The sequence below is a fragment of the Eutrigla gurnardus genome (assembly GCF_963514095.1).
Source record: "Eutrigla gurnardus genome assembly, chromosome: 8".
Lineage (NCBI taxonomy): Eukaryota > Metazoa > Chordata > Actinopteri > Perciformes > Triglidae > Eutrigla > Eutrigla gurnardus.
In genome coordinates this window covers 633,058-652,240 of record NC_139922.1, presented here as the reverse complement: position 1 = coordinate 652,240, position 19,183 = coordinate 633,058, and the positions used below count along the sequence as shown (strand labels likewise).

The 19,183-nt window shown below is 44.8% G+C and overlaps 1 long non-coding RNA gene across 1 annotated transcript; it reads left to right on the top strand.

The window, feature by feature from the left end:
* Positions 1 to 14,185: 14,185 nt before the first annotated feature.
* On the top strand, positions 14,186 to 16,692 carry LOC311017225. Its single transcript, XR_014597608.1, has 4 exons — positions 14,186 to 14,528; positions 14,637 to 14,866; positions 15,371 to 15,642; positions 15,858 to 16,692. It is a non-coding gene; the product is annotated as an uncharacterized lncRNA (long non-coding RNA).
* Positions 16,693 to 19,183: the final 2,491 nt, after the last annotated feature.

The window sequence follows — 19,183 nt, the reverse complement described above, 5'->3', positions numbered from 1 at the left end:
GGTTTTGGTATGTTTGCGATGGCTTGTATACGCTTAGGTGAGATTGTTTTTCCTGTGCCCGAGATGACGTGTCCGAGGAACACAGTCCTTGGTTTGGCAGTATTGTAATTTGGATAAGCTCGCCTTATGTCCTTCTTCGGCCAAATGGGTTAGCAGCTGGACAGTGTACACACTGTTTGTGGGCAGCGATTAACAGGTCGTCCACATACTGCAGTACCTGTCGGTAACTGTAGAGGCGCCAAACAGGAACAGAGGGCGGTGTTGTAAATGGTGGGGGACTCAGTGTAACCTTGACACAGGCGTGTAAACGTGTACGGTTTGTTGTCATACACAAATGCAAACCAGAATTGACTGTCGGGATGTACGGGGACACTAAACAAAAGCGTTAGAGAGATCGACGAAACACACAGCGTCGGAAGGGATCTGTGACAATATCGTGTGAGGGTTCGGAACCATCGGAGTTTGAGCGTGTACTGCGGCGTTAACAGCGCGGAGGACTTGTACGAACCGCATTCGCATCGCGTATTTTCTTTACTGGAAACATTGGTGTGCGCACCGGAGAATCGGGACATGGGACAATAATGCCTGCTTCTAACAGTGACATGAACACTGGACGGATGCCTTCGATGGCATCGGGTTTCAAAGGATATTGAGGTTGACATGGTGTGTAGGACGATTTAGGCGTGATATGGACAGAGTCCACGTTTTTTTATGAGGCCTATGTCATACTTGTGGGCGGCCCATAGGGTGTCGGGAACGGAAGCGAGGGCTGGGGGAAGTTGCTCAGTGGAGGAGTAGGCGGTGATCGTGGTTACCGGATCACGTAGTTCCCATGCTTCCTATCCAACTATAGTGAAATAAAGTCTTTTTAATGAATAACCAGGTGAAAACAGTGCAAGAGGTGGGGGAGTGGTGCGAGGTCCCAGGGTCCCGAGAAGTGACGAGGGTGAAGGTATCGTGAGGTCCGTCTTCTCGTGCATACTCTTGTGCTGGGAAACACCGGAGATGAGACGGCGTGCAGGTTGAATCCACAGGTAAGTTAGGCCGTTCGAACAACAGCTACCACGGTGGCACGGCGATCTGGGGCAGAGCAGGAGAGGCACAGAGGCATTAGTTACACAAGCTGGTCGTGGAAAAGAAGGTAACAACAGGAACTTGCAACTGAGAAAGCCAGGATGAGTACAACCACGGAGACTGACGAAACGATCTGGCAGCAAGCAGGAGGGAATCCAGAGGTCTTAAAGGGCGTTGATTGCCGAGTGGGTTCACCTGCCTGCTGCCTGTGGAGGGAAGACCACGTCCACATGCAGAGACACACCCACACGCACAGAACAGACGGAGTGAGACACAGGAGGAAAACAGACAAGGAACACACACACACACACGGGAAAAGAGGCAGGGCTGCCATGATGGGATCATGACATTTATCCCCATAATTGATATCAAATCTCTTCCCATCAGATTTAAAGGACAATTTGGTGACAAAAGAGAGCTGTGTTTGATTTGTCGTGAGCCTGTGTCGTCACCGTCATCCACACAAACCAAAGGTGTGGTGGTATGTTCTTTTACTGTAAGGCCTGCAGCTCCCACAGAGTGGATATATCTACCACTCATTTTGCAATTTGGTAGTTCGCTGCTTCGAACAACAGAGTGTGTTGCTCCTGAGTCTACAAGGAATGACATGCTTTTTCCCGAAACCCGCAAAGTTAAACGTGGCAGTTTCTGATATGCTTCTGAATCGTATGTAACATATGTGCCTAGAGGTGGTGTGTGTGTGTTCTGTAAACGTGCAATGGTGGTGTGTATATGTTCTGCAATCACACTTCCCTGTTCTGATGCAGTTGGCTGGCGCTCCGTCCCCGTCGACCACAGCTGCTCCCCCTCCCTTATCTGCTCGCCCTCCCTTTTCTGCTCTCAGTCTGAGTGCGCAAGCCTGCGTCCTCGTCTGCGCGCTCTCCCTCTCTCCCTCTGTGGATGTGGTGGCCAGTCTCTAGCGAAATGGCCTTCTTTGACACAGCGATAACAGCAATTGTCTCGTAGACCACAAGGGTCGCTTCTCTGGCCCCAGGGCTGTTGTCCCTGGCCTCGTGGCTGTCCATGTGTTTGTCCTCTCTCTCCCAGGCCATGTTCTTGGTGTTAATGGCCAGCAGCAGAGGACAGTTGTCCTACCGCTTGCATCATGGTCTTCCTGATCTGGCGGCCATCCCTCCATTGTCTGGAGAGGTCGGCGGGGTGTCAACGTCCGGTGCTGAGGGTGCACCCGGACTGTTGTTTCCTTGTGGCTGATGTGGTCTGTCTGCAGAGTTGTAGGGCAGGGGGGAAGGGCAGTGGGTCGAGGAGCAATGGATCGTGCAGCCCTAAATGGGGATACAGAGAAGAAGACAGGGGAGGATCACTGCAGAATGGATTCTTTGTATTTCTGGATGTGGTGTTTGTCGGTTCTGGCTCTGTAGGTTTTATATCTTTCAACTGTTTCTGTAGCTGCTTTCTGGTTCGACTTTCTGCTTCTTTTTCCCAATCTTTAACTGTGTCCAGGTGCTCTCGTACCTTTGTTAGAGCTCTTGTTGACACCTTTTTCTTATTCATTAACCTTTTTTATTAATGAATAAAATCCTCTAATCCCTTTCTGACCTGTGCAAGTTTCTCCTGACTGAAAGAACCCCCTTTTGGGAACTCGAAATGCTTTTTTTACACTGTTTTTACCGTACTTTTTAGCCATGATGTCCACGATCGGCCCCTCGGGTGGCCCATATTTACTTTGTCCCTTCCCCATTATTAGACACGAACGTATCTGTGAATTTCTGCGTTTCGGAGTGAACTACTACTGTTCGTTCACTCGAGGTGCCAGAACCACCTCACCCGTGAGCCAAATCACGTTATTTGTTTCGGTTGTAGAAAAACTTGTTTCAATCAACGAGGTACAAATATGGAAACCTCCACGTAGTTCTCACCTACGCCGCATAGTTCTCACCTACGCCGGACTCAATTGAATCCTCGTCTAGACATTTCCTCTGGGAAACCTCACGTAAAAGTATTCACTTTTACCTTATTATGTACACATTTGGATAGAAGTGAAGTCGATCGGAGTCCCTTTTTCGGCGTCGGTCCTCTCGTCTCTCAATCAGGTAAGGCGAGGTAGAGGGGGATCCCTACGGATCCTGGTTGCGACCCACCGACGTCCTCGAAGTTCGTCTGACGGATCTTCAAACTATCCTGTTTGTGACGCCAAGTTGTCGTGGTAATTCTTTAACCACCCTTTTGTTACCACAGCTCCATTGGATAAGAAAACAAAGTTACTTCGAACACAAGAATTGTCTTTGTCTTTTATTTGAAGCTTCAAAGGTACAAGTCATACAGAGTGCTACGCGGTCTGCAGGAGAGTACAAAGACGGCAAAAGAGCGGAGATACTTTATAATCTTGAGACGTGTGTCAGTACTGTCTTTTGCTCAGGTTGATGTGTGTGTGAAGGAGTCAACTGTTTGTGCAATTGAGTAACTACTTTCGCTCATTATATTCGAATGGCCTTGCAAAAGCACACAGCGTCCAGGATCGGAAGACCTTTGCGATAAGGCAGCGCTTTGATGTTGCAGCTGCTTGTGAGATGAGTCTTCATGTGAAATGGCAGTGAAGAGCTTTAAATTCAGATATGCAGATATGTAATACATCATTATATGACATATGCAATACATTGTTATACGACACATAAATGTTAATTGCCATTACAGAACCCAGAGAGAACCCACGCTCACACGGGGAGAACATGCAAACTCCACACAGAAGGAACTCGAACCAGAAATCGAACCCTGTGCTACCCACTACACCACAGTAAATCAGCCCTTAAAAGATCATCCTAGTTAATTCATTCATTCATTCATTCACTCAGTAGTAGTTCATGGCTGTCCCAACACTTGTCAATCACACCACCTGAGCCAATCAACTTTCTCCACCTTGCAAACACCAAACAAATCATTCAGATGTTGCCTGGCCAGCAACAGGAACGGAAGGATCTCACGTAGCAGTTGAAATAATAGTAAACAATAATAATACATTTTATTTCAGGACACCCAAGCTCACCTTACAATGCATAAATTAACTCAAAAGGTAAAAACAGGCGAAATAAAAAGAGCAAACAAGAGACAGTAGAGGGACAGACATAAAAACAGTAATACTGTAGGGATAAAAGAAAGTGCAGAGGAACAATCATGGTTATAGTGAGAAGGCCAGTTTGAACAAGTGAGTTTTGAGGTTGGTTTTGAATGTGGTAATGGTGTCAGATTGTTGAACGTGAGGGGGCAGGGAGTTCCAGAGCCTGGGAGCAGTGCAGCTAAAGGCCCTTAGCCATGGTGCTGAGCTTTGAGGTGGGGATGTGAGATGGCCGGCTGTGGATTAACGCAGGTAATGGGAGAGCGAGGCGGTACTCCTGGAGAGGTAAGCCGAACAGGGAGCCAGTGGAATTGAATGAGAATTGGTACAGGTAATGATCCGGGCAGCTGAGTTCTGAACCATTTGAAGCCCCTTGAGCAGTTTGGTGGGAAGGCCAGACAGCACAGCATTACAGTAGTACAGACTGGATGAGACGAATGCGTGGACCAGGATTTCAGTGCTGAATTGAGACAGGGATGGGCGGCGTCTGGAATTGTTGCAGAGGTGGAAGAAAGCAGTCCGGTTGACGTGCTATCAAGAGTGACACCGTGGCTGTTCTCTTGGCTGGAGAGGGGCACAGGGGAACGTCAATGATAATGTTCGGAGCAGTGATGGCTTTGGAGACGGTTGTTTTTGAGCTGATGAGCAGGACCTCGGTTTTACTGCCATTAAATTTGAGAACATTTCTGCTCATCTGCTGATGTCCTGGAGGCAGGTAGCAAGGGAGGTGGGAGGAAGGGGAGTGGTGTGTTTGGAAGAGATTTATGTGTGTCATCAACATAGCAGTGAACACCATGGTGATGGATTGTGCCCAGTGGAAGGAGACTCATAATGAAAAGAACCGGACCCAGTACAGACCGAGGGGGCCACCCAGTGAAACAGCAGAACATCTTGACGCTTTTCACTCACAACTAACCTTGGAGATTGAATTTGAAAACATCTGATTCACTGGAGTTACTTCTGTGCTGCTGCTGTTGATGAAAAGTTATTTGGATGAACACTGGTCAGGCTTTTATTGCTGGAGAAAAGAAGATGGCAAGCTGAAGCTGAAAGGAAAACCAGGAACACTTTTCAAACTCACCTCCAAGCAATATCTAAAGATAGGCTGCCCCTACCATTCCCATAGTGTGGTAGGATCATACCATGCATCACAACCAGCTTTCCTGAACTATCACCAACATTACCTACACACCTTCACACATTTCAAACACAGAAGTGTGAAGTTGATGGGAACATGTTAATGGAAATGTTGGTTTTGATTTAGTTTGTGAATATTCATGGTGGATTGGAATTGCTGATTAGTGATGACCAATAATTAAAAGGTGCACTGTAACATACAGTGGCAAGAAAAAGTATGTGAACCTTTTTCATAATTTTTTTAATAAGTCTATCATAAAATGTGATCTGATCTTCATCTAAGTCAAGAGTATTGACACATATAATGTGTCTGAAATAATAACATGACATTTTTTTTAACTTTCATGTCTATGTATTGAGAACAACCAAAAAACCTCATAGTGCTTGTGGATAAAGTATGTGAACCCTTGAGTTAATGACCTCAAAACAGTAATTGGAGGCAGATTTTGCACACCTGAAGTCTCGTTAAGATGATAAGTTTGGAGGTGTGGACTACAGCTACTTTCAGCGATAAAAACTCCTCAAACTTTTGGAGTTTGCTCTGCACAAGAAGGACACGCTTATGTGAGCCATGCCTCGCCAAAAAGAGCTTTCAGAGGATCTACAATCAAGAATTGTTGATTTTCATAAAGCTGGCAAGGGTTACAAAGTTATTTCAAAGACTTTAGAAATTCACTAGTCTGCAGTTAGGCAAACAAACTACTAATGGAGACACTTTGGGACTGTTGCTACTCTACCAAGAAGTGGGCGCCCAGTCAAAATGACAAGAGCACAGCGAAGACTCATCAATGAGGTAAAGAAACAGCCCAGAATGACAGCCAAAGATTTGTAGGCATCACTGGAACTGGCTAACATCTCTGTTCATGAGTCTACAATACGTAAAACATTGAACAAGCAGGGTATCTATGGCAGGACACCACGAAGGAAGCCACTGTTTACTAAAAACAACATTGCTGCACGCCAGTAGTTTGCAAACGAGCACATTGACACTCCACAGCGGTATTGGCAAAATGTTTTGTGGACTGTTGAAACTCAGATTGAACTATTTGGAAAAAACACACAGCTCTACATATGGCATAGAAAGGGCATGGCATATCATCATGAAAACATCATCCCAACCGTAAAGTATGGTCGAGGAAACATCATGATTTGGGCCTGCTTTGCTTCATGGCATGGCCTGGCCAGCTTGAAATCATTGAGGGGAAAATGAATCCCCAAGTATATCAGACAATTCCTCAGGATAATGTGAGAATATCTGTACATCAGCTGAAACTGTGTAGAAGGTGGGTGATGCAACAGGACAACGACCAAAAACACTGGCGCAAGTCCACAACAGAATGGCTTCAGAACAACAAAATCTGCCTTTTGGTGTGGCCAAGTCAAGAGTCCAGGGGCCTATACTACGAAGCGAGTTCAACATACCCAGGGTATCTTTCAGTTATCCAGCTTAAGTAACCCTAACAAAGGCAATCTGAGATAAGCGGCCTCATTTATATAGCGCTTTTCTCCAAAGCACTTTACAGGAATGACTGACATTCACCCATTCACACACCGACGGCGGAGCCAACCATGCAGGGCGATTGGGGTGAGGTGTCTTGCTCAGGGACACCAGGCACTCAGCTAGGAGGAGCCGGGGATTGAACTGGCAATCTTGCGGTTGCCAGCCAAACGCTCTACCTCCTGAGCCCCCCCCCCAAAATCCTGCTTCGTAGTACAGGCCCGAGCACAGATAAAGTATAGAGAGGAAAACATGTAAACATTGTATGGATATACATAAAAGGAACAAATCACCACCAATAAAACAATGAAAGTAAAGCATTCTGTAAGAAATAAGAAATAGATAGTGAAGAGGTACAGGATGCTAATAAACAGCAACATGAAGTACAGATGTTTATATTCTGGTTTAAAAATGTCTAACATGGGAACCTTCACCAGACCACATCCCCGGGGACCAGGCTCCACTGTTGTCATATGTTATTGATCCCAGTATGTCAGCAGGGTGGAGGCTTGTTACCTCCACCTCCCACTACCCCACCAGAGCCTCCCTCCTAGTTAATAAACAACATAACTCCACCTGCTCCGTTTCCTCGCTGCCAATTCCATGTTACAGATCAGCCCCTCTGAGGAAGAGGAGCATTGATCGGATATGAGATCTAATGTCTGACTGCTGCCTGGATCTCAACAGCTGTAACTTCTTTGTGACTACTCTTCACATTGCAATTACTTTCTTAATCAACACGTTAATGAGACTATTTGTGCCAGAATCCCAATCCACATGAACCGTACTGTGGGATCTGGTTTAATACCGGGGTTAGGTGTTTAGGGGTGGGGCATGTGCTGAATATTAGCTGTGTGTGTGTGTGTGATCAGAATGATGAGCAACAGCTGTGCTACAAATCAGAGCCCATTTACTGGTGACAGAGTCATTAAAGGCTGCTCATCTCATAAAGCACATGCACACGGTCAAATAACATTCACACTCATAACTTAGTCTACTGGGCACACACACACACACACACTTATGCAAACCTGCAATCTCTCACAAAGCTAAACCGAGTATGTCAATTGGAGTGACTATTGGGGATGTTTGCTTTTTCTTTGTGTGCGTGTGTGTGTCTGTGTGTGTGAATCCATAATAAGTAAGGGTGATAACGACACGGAGGGAAAGATGCGTATTTACTGAAAGCACAGCAGCAGTGACATTGTGTCCAGTTGTTTTATGATAAAACACATATGCATTACTCTTCTTCTTCTTCTTATTCCTCCTCTTCTCTCTCTCTCAGTGAAGCACAAATGGATCAAATATACATAGGGTGATGTTAATCTAAAATACATCAACTCATTGTTTTTCCTCCAAACGTCAGTGTTTTAAGTTAACTTCATGTGTAAAAAAGAAACGCTGAAGCAAAACCATGTGTAAAGGGATGCAATCTGTTTATATCATTGCAGGATGTATAATTAATTAAAACTGCAAGCAGTATCGTGATAGGCCCTCGCTCATATGCGGTCGTGGAGTGTCTGCGGTCACACGGTAGTGTCTGTGCTGCGGCCGCCTCCTCGTGCCGCAAGTTTAGACACAAGCGATCGACATTCAAAGCCATCTATCTCCCTGACTGCTGTCTGAGGTGCGTGCGAAGTGTGGAGCAGATGAGATAATGAATAAAATCATTAGCAGGTGTGGAAAATTTCGTGACTGTTGAGCTGGTGTGATCCAAAGTGAAACTACATTTCAGTCACAGAGCTCACACATATGTCCATGCCTTCTTGACATCTCTCCTCCTTCCCCTACTGTGACCCCTCCTCTTCCCCCTGTGTCCTCCTTGCAGGCTGAAATGAGAGGAATTAGTCAAAATATAACCAGGTGTGGCTGGTACTTGGAAAAAGTCACAAAATCAATTTCCTGTCGCCAGTAGGTGGCGCTCTGACTGTGAGTCAATATTACAGTGCAGACGTGTTCAGGAAGGAACTCTAATCAAGTATGGAAAGTTTGGAGCAGATCAGAGAAGAAACACTGAAGTTATAATAGTTTTGATGTTTATGGCGAAGGTTCAACTGACAGCTGTCTGAGATGCATGTGAAGTTTGGAGCAGATCAGAAAATGTATAAAGTCATTAGCAGGTGTGGAAAGTTTCATGACTGTTGATCTGGTGTTAAACAGTGAGAGAGGTCACATCTTCTCCATGCCTTCCTGACATATCTCTGAGTCCCCTGAGTGTTTCTCCTTCCCCTCCCCCACTATTTACAGTCACAGAGCTGATACGCAGTTGGTTAAAACATTTTCTTTTTGCCCACTTCCTGTTGACTTTAGGCGGTAGGTCCAGGAGGCTATTTTGTACATCTCCACATGGTCTATCTAGGAAAAAATATTTTGTGCGTGTACGCCCAACCTAGAGGGGGGGCTGTTACTCAGAAAAAGGGCATAAAATCAGTCAAATTTCATGTCGCCATTAGGTGGCGCTCTGACTGTGAGTCAATATTGCAGTGCAGATGTGTTCAGGACGGGACTCTCATCAAGTATGAATATTTTGGAGCAGATTGGAGAAGAAACGCTAAAGTTATAACAGCTTTGTTGCTTTTGGCGAAGGTTCAAAATAGTAGCGCAGTCATGGCGTTGCCCTGGCCACGCCCCTAAATATTCTGGACATCTTTTGATAACTTTTTGTCCTTAAGGCCTTTCCAACCATATATCCAATTTTGGTATCAATTGGATCAACGGTATAGTCGATTATAGATCAAGTACAACCCCTGTGAATGGCCAAAAACAGCCAAAAATGGCAATTTTGGGAATTTGTTGTAAGCGACCCAGATTGTTAGATTTTGATGAAAATTAACCTGGATTAACTAATCCAAGATGGCGGAACATTTTGAAAAAAAACCACTGTCCGCACATGTTTGCAAAATTTCATGTCAATCGGAGTTACGGTGTGCCGGGGCTGGCGAATCTCCACGCTAGGTGGCGCTAGCGAGCAAATCTTTTGTGGCCAAATGCGAATCCGCCAAATTCTCAAATTTCTCAACAAGGCCGCAAGGTGCACACTAAATTTGGTGAATTTTTTTTAATGCTGAGGCCCCCATGAGGCACGTCGAACTCGTAAGAAACATTCAAAATTAAAACTGCGAGCTGTGATGAACGGGCCCTCGCATGGCACATAACTCGGTTAGTTTCCCTTGCCTCAATTTTCAAAATCGCCTAAAATGGCTGATTCACTGTAGCGCCCCCGAGTGGTCGATTTTAATAAAACTTTCAGGATATGTTCCAGGGAGATATCAACATATCCTGCAAGTTTCGTGATGATTGGGTTAAATATTGTGGAGTTATGTCTATTGATTTGTAGAGCCCCGCCCCTCTGATGTTCATTGGCTAATAACTTCTGAACGCAAGTATATTTCACAAAGCTTTTAATAGCACTTGACCAGCTAGGTCTAATGATGATTTACAGACATTTTGGCCACAAAATGGCGGACAATTTCAGTAGGCGGACTTTGGTGCCATAATGTAATTTTTTGTAGAGCACATGGATCTGCATGTCTGTCAAGTGAATTGGAGTTACGGTGTGAGCTGGCCATCCTTCTTTGCGTTAGGGGGCGCTAGCGAGCCACTTTTTTGTGGCCAACTATGAAACCTTTAAAATCATTGAATTTTCGTCGTTTTCTATTAGTATGCAAAAAAAATTCTACTTCTGAATATGTTAAGGCCCCCAAAAAGGCCGTCGAACTTGCGAAATAATAAAAAGAAGAACAATAGGGCTTTGCTGCCCGACGTTGTCGGCGCTTGGGCCCTAATAAGAATCCGTACAGTTTCAATAGGGCTTCGCTGCCCGACGTTGTCAGCGCTCAGGCCCTAATAATCAATGCCGTTTCAATAGGGCTTTGCTGCCCGACGTTGTCGGCGCTCAGGCCTTAGAAATAATCAATGCAGTTTCAATAGAGCTTCGCTGCCCGACGTTGTCAGCGTTTGGGCCCTAATCAAAATTGCAGTGCAGACGTGTTCAGGGTGGGACTCTCATCAAACATGAGAAGTTTGAACCAGATCGGACAATGGACACTGAAGTTATAACAGTTTAGAGTATTGTGGCAAAGCATGAAGTTCGTACGCGTTCGTGGCGCCGTCCTGGCCATGCCCTTTGACTTTTGTAAGACCTTTTGATGATTTTTCATCATTGAGGCCTCTAGAACAGGCTCACAAAGTTTGATAGGAATCAGATCAACGGTCTAGGAGGAGTTTGTTAAAATACTGCATACAAAAGGCGAAAAATCGGTTCAAATTTCAAATGAAATTCAAAATGTCTGACTTCCTGTAGATTTTAGGGTATGGGTCCAAGAGGCTTTTTTGTACATCTCTACATGTTCTATGTACCTACAAAGTTTCATGCGGGTACCTCAAAGCTAAAGGTGATCATTATCTTAGGAGGTGCGGTAAAAGTGTAAAAACATGATATTTCCAGGTACCATTAGGAGGCGCTCTGACCTCAGGTCAATATTGCAGTGCCGACGCGTTCAGGGTGGGACTCTCATCAAACGTGAGAAGTTTGAACCAGATCAGACAATGCACACTGAAGTTATAACAGTTTAGAGTATTGTGAAGCATGACAGTCGTTCGCACTCGTGGCGCCGTCCTGGCCACGCCCTTTGACTTATGTAAGACCTTTTTTTTAACAACTTTATTTATCATTTTTCAATATTGAAAACATTCAAATAATTATTTTTTAAAAGAATTGTGAACCCGCCCCCCACCCCATCCAGGTGGCATCCCATCAAACACATCTACTTAAACACTCACGCATCAAACAGGTAAACAAACATACACCAGTACAAGACGGGGAAAAAGAAAAGAAGAAAAAAAAAAACACACTCTCGGACAAAAAGGACTCAGACTAATCTGTATTGATCATTGTGGTAATAGCACCAACATGCTGGACTTCTGATATAAAAGCACAGGTCCCAACAGTCATAACATGAGCATTGAGGAGACTAGGATGTTAGCCAAAGAGAGAGAAATTAAAATTAATGAATTAATTAATAAAGACAGGAAGTCAGGCAAAAGGCAGATTCTTGATATGGGTTATGAATTGCGACCAGGTTCTGTCATACTTGCCCTCCAACCCGTGTACTGCATACCTGTTTTTTTCCAGGGCCAACCCCAACATTACCTCTCTAATCCAGTGAACATAGGCAGGAGGGTTCTTCCCCTTCCAGTTCAGTAGAATCAAACGGCGGGCATGTAATGACGCAAAGGCAATTGCATCTTTGTGGAGGTGGGACAACCTTAACTCACCACTAACTACACCGAAAATAGCTATCAAGGGCTCAGGTTGCAGTGTTTTGCCAGATATGGCTGAGAGCGATTGGAAGATTGAAGACCAGAATCCACACAAAGATGGGCATGACCAAAACATGTGTCCCAAAGAAACCGGGGAGTATTGACATCTAGGACAGTTTGGTTCAACATTAGGGTATAAATTCGCCAGTCTGTCATTAGAATAATTCAACCTGTGAACAATCTTAAATTGAATCAGGCCATGTCTAATACAGAGAGAAGATGTGTGTATACGCTGTATAGTATTTTTCCAGGTGTCGTCTGATATTAATAGAATTTTGGACCACCAAATTTGGGTTTAGTTCAGATGCTTTGATCTTTAGTGGGAGAGGGGCAGTTAGAACTGAGATTGGGGAGCGTAGCTCTCAGTTCCATATCAGCCCAGATTGGACCCTCCTTACAGGGTCCAAAACTAACACTCGCCACTCGCCAATTACGAGTAGATTTTGTCTCTGGCTGGTAAATTTTTAAGACCACTCGCCACTCTGGCGAGTTATTATTTTTTTTTACCGGCGAAAATTTAATTTTTCGTTACTGGAGGAGAACGACGCTGGTATCTGCTAGTTTCCTGACAGAGTAATGTGTCTTTTCAGCAGAGACGATCTTTTGGCACGTAAGCGCGTGATGCCACCATTCAGCGTACCCATTGGTGTTGTTTGGCGCGCCCAGTAGAACTGCTAGTTTCCTGACAGTCACGTAAGTGCGTCGCGCCGTCATTACGGTCGTACGCATTTCAGTAGTAGAAGAAGACGAAGAAGAAAGCAAGGATGTGGAGATGCTGGCCGGATATAGTGGAGCCTCCCGCAAAAAAAGCAAAAAGAAAAGTAAAAGAGCATGCCGATTCCGAGGCAGACACTCCGAAGACCCGCGGCCACGACCAAGAGACGGAGGATAATGCTGCCGCTGCTGTTGTTCCTGCTCCCGCTCCCGCTCAGTCTCAGCCGCCTAAACCTGCTAACGTTAGCCGGCATTTCCTCGAGAGATGGCGGGTCGCAAGGCCATGGCTAGTGCATTCAGCCCAAGAAAAAAAAATGTTTTGTCATGTCTGCAGTGCTCACGCAAAGGGAAAGCGGAGGGGAAATGCGTTTGTGGTTGGCTGCACCACCATGAAGCTAGAAACAATCGTATTCCACGAAAATTCTCAGTCCCACAAAGACTGCCTGATTGCTGAGGAAAAAGTGTCAGAGCCTCTTCAACAGGCACCCTGTGTTATCTCTCTGGTTAAATTACCGGAGGCAACTAAGGAGAAGATGGCAATACTGTTCCGCACCTCCCATGCGATTGCCAAGAATGCTCGGCCGTTTTCAGATTTTAAATGGATGTGCAAGTAAGTTGATCTAACCTCGTGTTAATGTTTTGTGTTTTTGTTACCCACCAAATATTATATTATATGTTAACTACATGTAACGGCTTACAGCTTAATCAATAACTAAGCTAAATAAGCGCCACTCTCTGACACACACACACACACACACACACACACACACACACACACACACACACACTATGTAACAAACGTGGTCAAGATAGAACATGATGGTTGTTGATATTTATATCAAAAGTAAAGTGTGTGGCCTAATGTTACTATTGGCTGTTGCCTCCAGCAATTTATTGATTTGGGAATGTTAATATTTCACAGCATAAGCATGAATGAAGTATGATGCACTATTATATGTAATTTCATTTATTATTTCATAGCAATTGAATATGTTTTTCTCTTTCCTTCTTTACAGCTTGGATGAGAAAAAAGGCCTGAAGGTTGGGAAAACCTACAGAAATGAAGTGGAGTGTAGGTTATTCACAAAATATATAGCAAAGGCGGAACAAATCAAACTCAGAGAGGAGTTGGAGGAGACCAAATTCTGCTCTATTTTATCAGATGGATCCACAGATACTGCCGTGAAGGAGGAGGAGTTAGTCTATGTACGTTTTTGTACAAAGGGGAATGTGAATGTGAAATTTATTGGCATTGAAGCTGTGGAGAAAGCTGATTCTGCTAACATTACTCAAGCCATCAAAAATCAAATGGATGCAGCTTGTAAAGGGTGGGAGGGGAAACTTGTAGCCTGTGTCACAGATGGGGCTGCTGTCATGTCAGGGGGGAAGAGTGGGGTTGTGACCAGACTGAAAGGGGACAAGACTTACGTTATTGGTGTTCATTGCATGGCTCACCGTCTGGAGCTCTCCTTCTCTGATGCCATCAAGGAATCTGCCATGTTCCGCAGAATGGATGAACTACTGGGTGGACTGTACTCTTTTTACCACAAAAGTCCCCTAAACAGGGCTAATCTAATCAAGAGCTACGCGACTCTCAAAGCAAAGCCCCTCATGCCAACAAGAATCGGCGGAACTCGTTGGGTGGGCCACCTTCTTCGAGCGCTGGACCACTACCTGAGGGGATACCCAGCCATTGTGCTGCATCTTGAACAGGTTATTGACACATTAATTAATAGTTGGCCTACACAAACACTTAATGTAATATGTAATATAAAGTACAGCAGCTTCATTGTCTTTTTTTTGTGTCTGTGTATATTCCAGATTCAATCCCCTGACGCACAGGGGGTCCGTAGTGTGCCTCAAGCTAAAGCAAAGAAGTTCCACAGTTTGGCAAAGGAGAGTGCTCTGTTACAGTTCTGTGGGTTCCTTTTTGATGTGCTGAGCCACCTCAGCAGCCTCTCTGCCACTCTGCAGAAGCCTACTATCACCCTGGCAGAGGCACACGCCTCCCTGCTTGCCACCCAGGCTGTGCTGGATAAATATGAAACCAGGTTTGTCAGTGTGATTATTTAAATGATCATTAATATGCAGTGAGCAACTATAAACTATTCAATTAATTAATTGATAAAGGATATAAGAAAAGAAAAAATATTGTAGTAATGTGTTATGTGTATAATTTTCAACTTAAGGGCAGGGCCAATGATGAAGGCCACCAGTGGTCTGACATTTGAAGGAGTCAAGTTAAGTGTGGGAAAGAATGACGACAGAGCAGTCAAGACCGCAGGGCAGACTCTACTCTCAAGACTCAGGGACAGCTTGAATGACAGGTTTCAGGATGTTAGTGAGGGAGTCCTGCGTGCAACCATGTTGGCGAGTTTCAAGAACTGGACTGATAGAGAATCTGTAGAAACAGGTTGGTTCTTTGTGTCAGAACAGGTTCCAATAATAATACCGAAATACCGAATTTTAAACAGCAGAGCAGTTTCAGTTTCAAAATAGGTAGAATGCCATTTTCAAATCTGGCTCTTATACTGTATGTATTCTGCCATTTCCAGATTTTGGGGATAGAGAGATTGAGGCTCTATGCCAACATTTTGGACCAGTGCTGACCTCCGCTGGTGTCTGTGTTGAGAAAATACCAGATCAGTGGACTATATTGAAGAGCAGGATCTATGCACAAACACAGACGGTGCAGACGACGTCCTGGTCAAAAGTCAACCAACGTGACAGAGAACAGTGTCCTGATGTGCTTGACTTGATTGATTTGGTGCTAGCGGTCCCTGCCTCCACTGCTGACTGCGAACGGGGATTCAGTACAATGAAGCAGGTAAAGACTCAATCAAAATCCCTCCTTCGAGTGTGTCGAAGAGTATTCATGTGACATGTTTATCTCAATCAAGATAAACAATCAAGCAGTATTTTCTATTATCTACTGATGTTTTTTATTTTCATTTGATGTAACACAGGATTGACTTTCCTTTGTGTGCCAACAAGGTACATTTTCACTGACTCAATGTGTTATGCTTTTTTTCCTCAATATAGGTCAAGACTGACTGGAGGTCCAATCTCACATCCTCATCACTGTCAGATCTCATGACAATCCAGCTTTGCTCACCAGATGTCAATGATTTTGATCCCTCTACTGCCATTCACCTGTGGCACAGTGACACTGTCCGTTCCAGAAGACCAGATTATGTTCCAGAGGACCAGGAGGACCAAGATGGCTGTGTTTTGACTGGACTGTCCGATGAAGACTGAAGTCAGTGATACATGTTGTCATGTATGCAATATAGCTGGACAATATAACAATATTATACTCTGTATAGATATCATTTTAGATTGTGTATATGTTTATATGGTGATACAGCATAGGTGTTCCTTCCTGATTTCCTAGCTGTTTGTTATTTGCATTTTATCCACTTAGTCATAATTGCATTATTGATTATTCTTTTTGTATGTTATTTGTGTAAATATTTTGTTAAAGCACAGACAGTCATTCCTGCAATATTATAAAAATATCTGTATTTGGTCAAAACTATTCTTAATTGATTTATCTGTATTGCCCGGCAGCCACTTTTACATGAATTAAAAAAAAAACTTTCACTTAAGTCATGTCTTTGAATACTTTGTCCACCACTGGTCAGATATTCATGTTTATATAGGGCTGTTGCAGTCTGGTTGAGCTAAAATCAGAAACAGTGATTCATATTTTAACATACATTGCTACTAGTATTAGTGCATATACTATTAAAATATTGATTGAGAATCGCATATTAGACCCAAATGACATGTTAAATAATACTGATAGCAATTCACAACACTTAAAAGCAATTTTTATTTGGTTGGCTGGTAAAATATCTGCCTGGCTGGTAAAAAATTTCACTTACCAGCCAGCCTGGCTGGTAAGCGAAAAAGTTAGTTTTGGACCCTGCCTCCTTATCTGCGAACATGGTGATCCAATATGTCAGCTTGACAATATTAGCTGCCCAGTAATAAAATAAAAGATTAGGTAAACCCAAACCACCATAAATGGTAAATAAATGGTAAATGGCCTCATTTATATAGCGCTTTTGTCCAAAGGCTACTGTTTAGCTGTAAGCAGTCGTTGCTATGTTGTAACATAGTCATACATATGGACATAACGGCTTCATGGATTTATTACGGACATGACGACTGCACTGCTCGATCGTTTCTTTATGGATACAAAATCTACGAGGAAAACGTTTTCGTTTCTGCGGTGACTGGGACGGACGAGCGCCCGGCACATTACTAGCTGAAGCTATCGTTGCTATGTTGTAACATAGTCATACTTATGGAAATAACTGATATGGAAATTTTGTACTTCTTGATGAGAGATAAATGTGTCCTGTGGCCATTTGTGTGTTTTGCAACCCATGTGTGCTTTGCGACATAGGTGTGGTTTATGACCCAGGTGGGGTTTGTGACCCATGCAAGGTTTAGTTGAACATTTGAGTTTAATACTTCCATCCCTGTGAACTGAGTGAAAACACACCCACAGAAGATGGATAAATACCATGTTTGTCTCACAGCACGTTGAGCCTTCACATTGTAACGGACCAGCATGTTGCTCTGTGAATTCTCCTCTTGATCAAGATTAAATCCCTGTTTGGACCTTGAGCTGACTCCGATCTCCTTCCTCCAGTTCTAAACCATCGGGTAATTATTTTAACAATAACAGCTTCATGGATTCATTACGGACATGACGACTGCACCGCTCGATCGTTTCTTTATGGATACAAAATCTATGAGGAAAAAGTTTTCGTTTCTGCGGTGAGTGGGACTGACGAAGCTATCGTTGCTATGTTGCAACATAGTCATACATATGGACATAAGTTTGAAGTTTATTTATGGATAACCCCTTGAGATGAACAGTCATCTCGTTTTCAAGGGGGTCCAACATACAATAATACAAGACAAGACATTGTTACAGCAACAGACATAACATACATAAATACATAGAAACATAGAGGCTCGCATCAACCCACTATCACGACTGGGTGACGACAGTTGTATGGACTCAAAAGCACGACTAGACACAGCACGGATGAAGTAATAAATTCTTTACTTAAAACAGGTTCGGTACACAGGAGGTCAGTCAGCGGAAGCAAACAAATCCGGCAGGGGTTAGGCAGAGACAGGGTCGAGGGAAAACAGGCAGAAGTCAAAAAAACGTCAAACACTAGAAACTCTGAGGAAAAGGCTGGAACGCTTAGCACGAGGACAAAAGACAAACTGGCAACGGACAGGGAAAACACAGGGACTATATATGCACAGAGGGGAGGTAATGGGAAACAGGTGAAGGTAATCAGGGCGGGGGAAGTCAATCACTGAGGGAGGAGAAACCACAAGGGCAGGGAGAGAGGATCTGAAACGAGAGGACAGGGGAATACTCCAAAATAGCAGACAGAGACAAAAACTACAACATAGAGTGAGACATGACAGTACCCCCTCCTCTAGGGACGGCACCTGACGTCCCAGGCTGCTCAGGATGACGGCGCAGGAAGTCCCGGATGAGAGTGGGGTCCATAATGTTACTTGAGGGAACCCAGGACCTCTCCTCAGGACCGTATCCCTCCCAGTCCACCAGGTACTGGCGACCACGACCACGTCGATGAACAGCCAGCAGTCGCTTCACCGTATATACCGGGCCACCATCGATGAACCGGGGGGGTGGTGGGGGCCTGGAGGCTGGGACCAGAGAACTCTCCTCCACCGGCTTGACCCGGGCCACATGAAATGTAGGATGCACTCTCAGGGACCTGGGAAGCCTGAGGCGCATAGCTGCCGGGTTGACCACCTTGGAGATGGGGAAAGGACCCACAAAGCGAGGAGCCAACTTGCGGGATTCCACTCGCAAGGGGAGATCCTTGGAGGACAGCCACACCTTCTGCCCAGGTCTATAGGACGGAGCTGGGATCCTCCGACGGTCAGCTGCTCTCTTGGTCTGGGCCGAGCTTTGTAGCAGCACCTGACGAGCCCCATTCCATATCCGGCGGCATCGACGGATGAAGGCCTGGGCCGAAGGGACGCTAACCTCTTCCTCCAGGGCTGGAAACAATGGCGGTTGATAACCGTAGGCACACTGGAAGGGGGAGAGACCAGAGGCAGAACATGGCAGAGTGTTGTGGGCATACTCAACCCAAATGAGGTGCTTGCTCCATGTAGCAGGGTTCTGGGAGACAAGGCAACGTAGTCCAGTCTCCAACTCCTGGTTAAGACGCTCGGTCTGGCCGTTGGACTGGGGATGGTATCCGGAGGTGAGACTGACCGTGGCGCCCAGGAGAGAACAGAAGGCCTTCCAAAACCGTGAAGCAAACTGTGGCCCCCGATCTGACACTACATCTTTA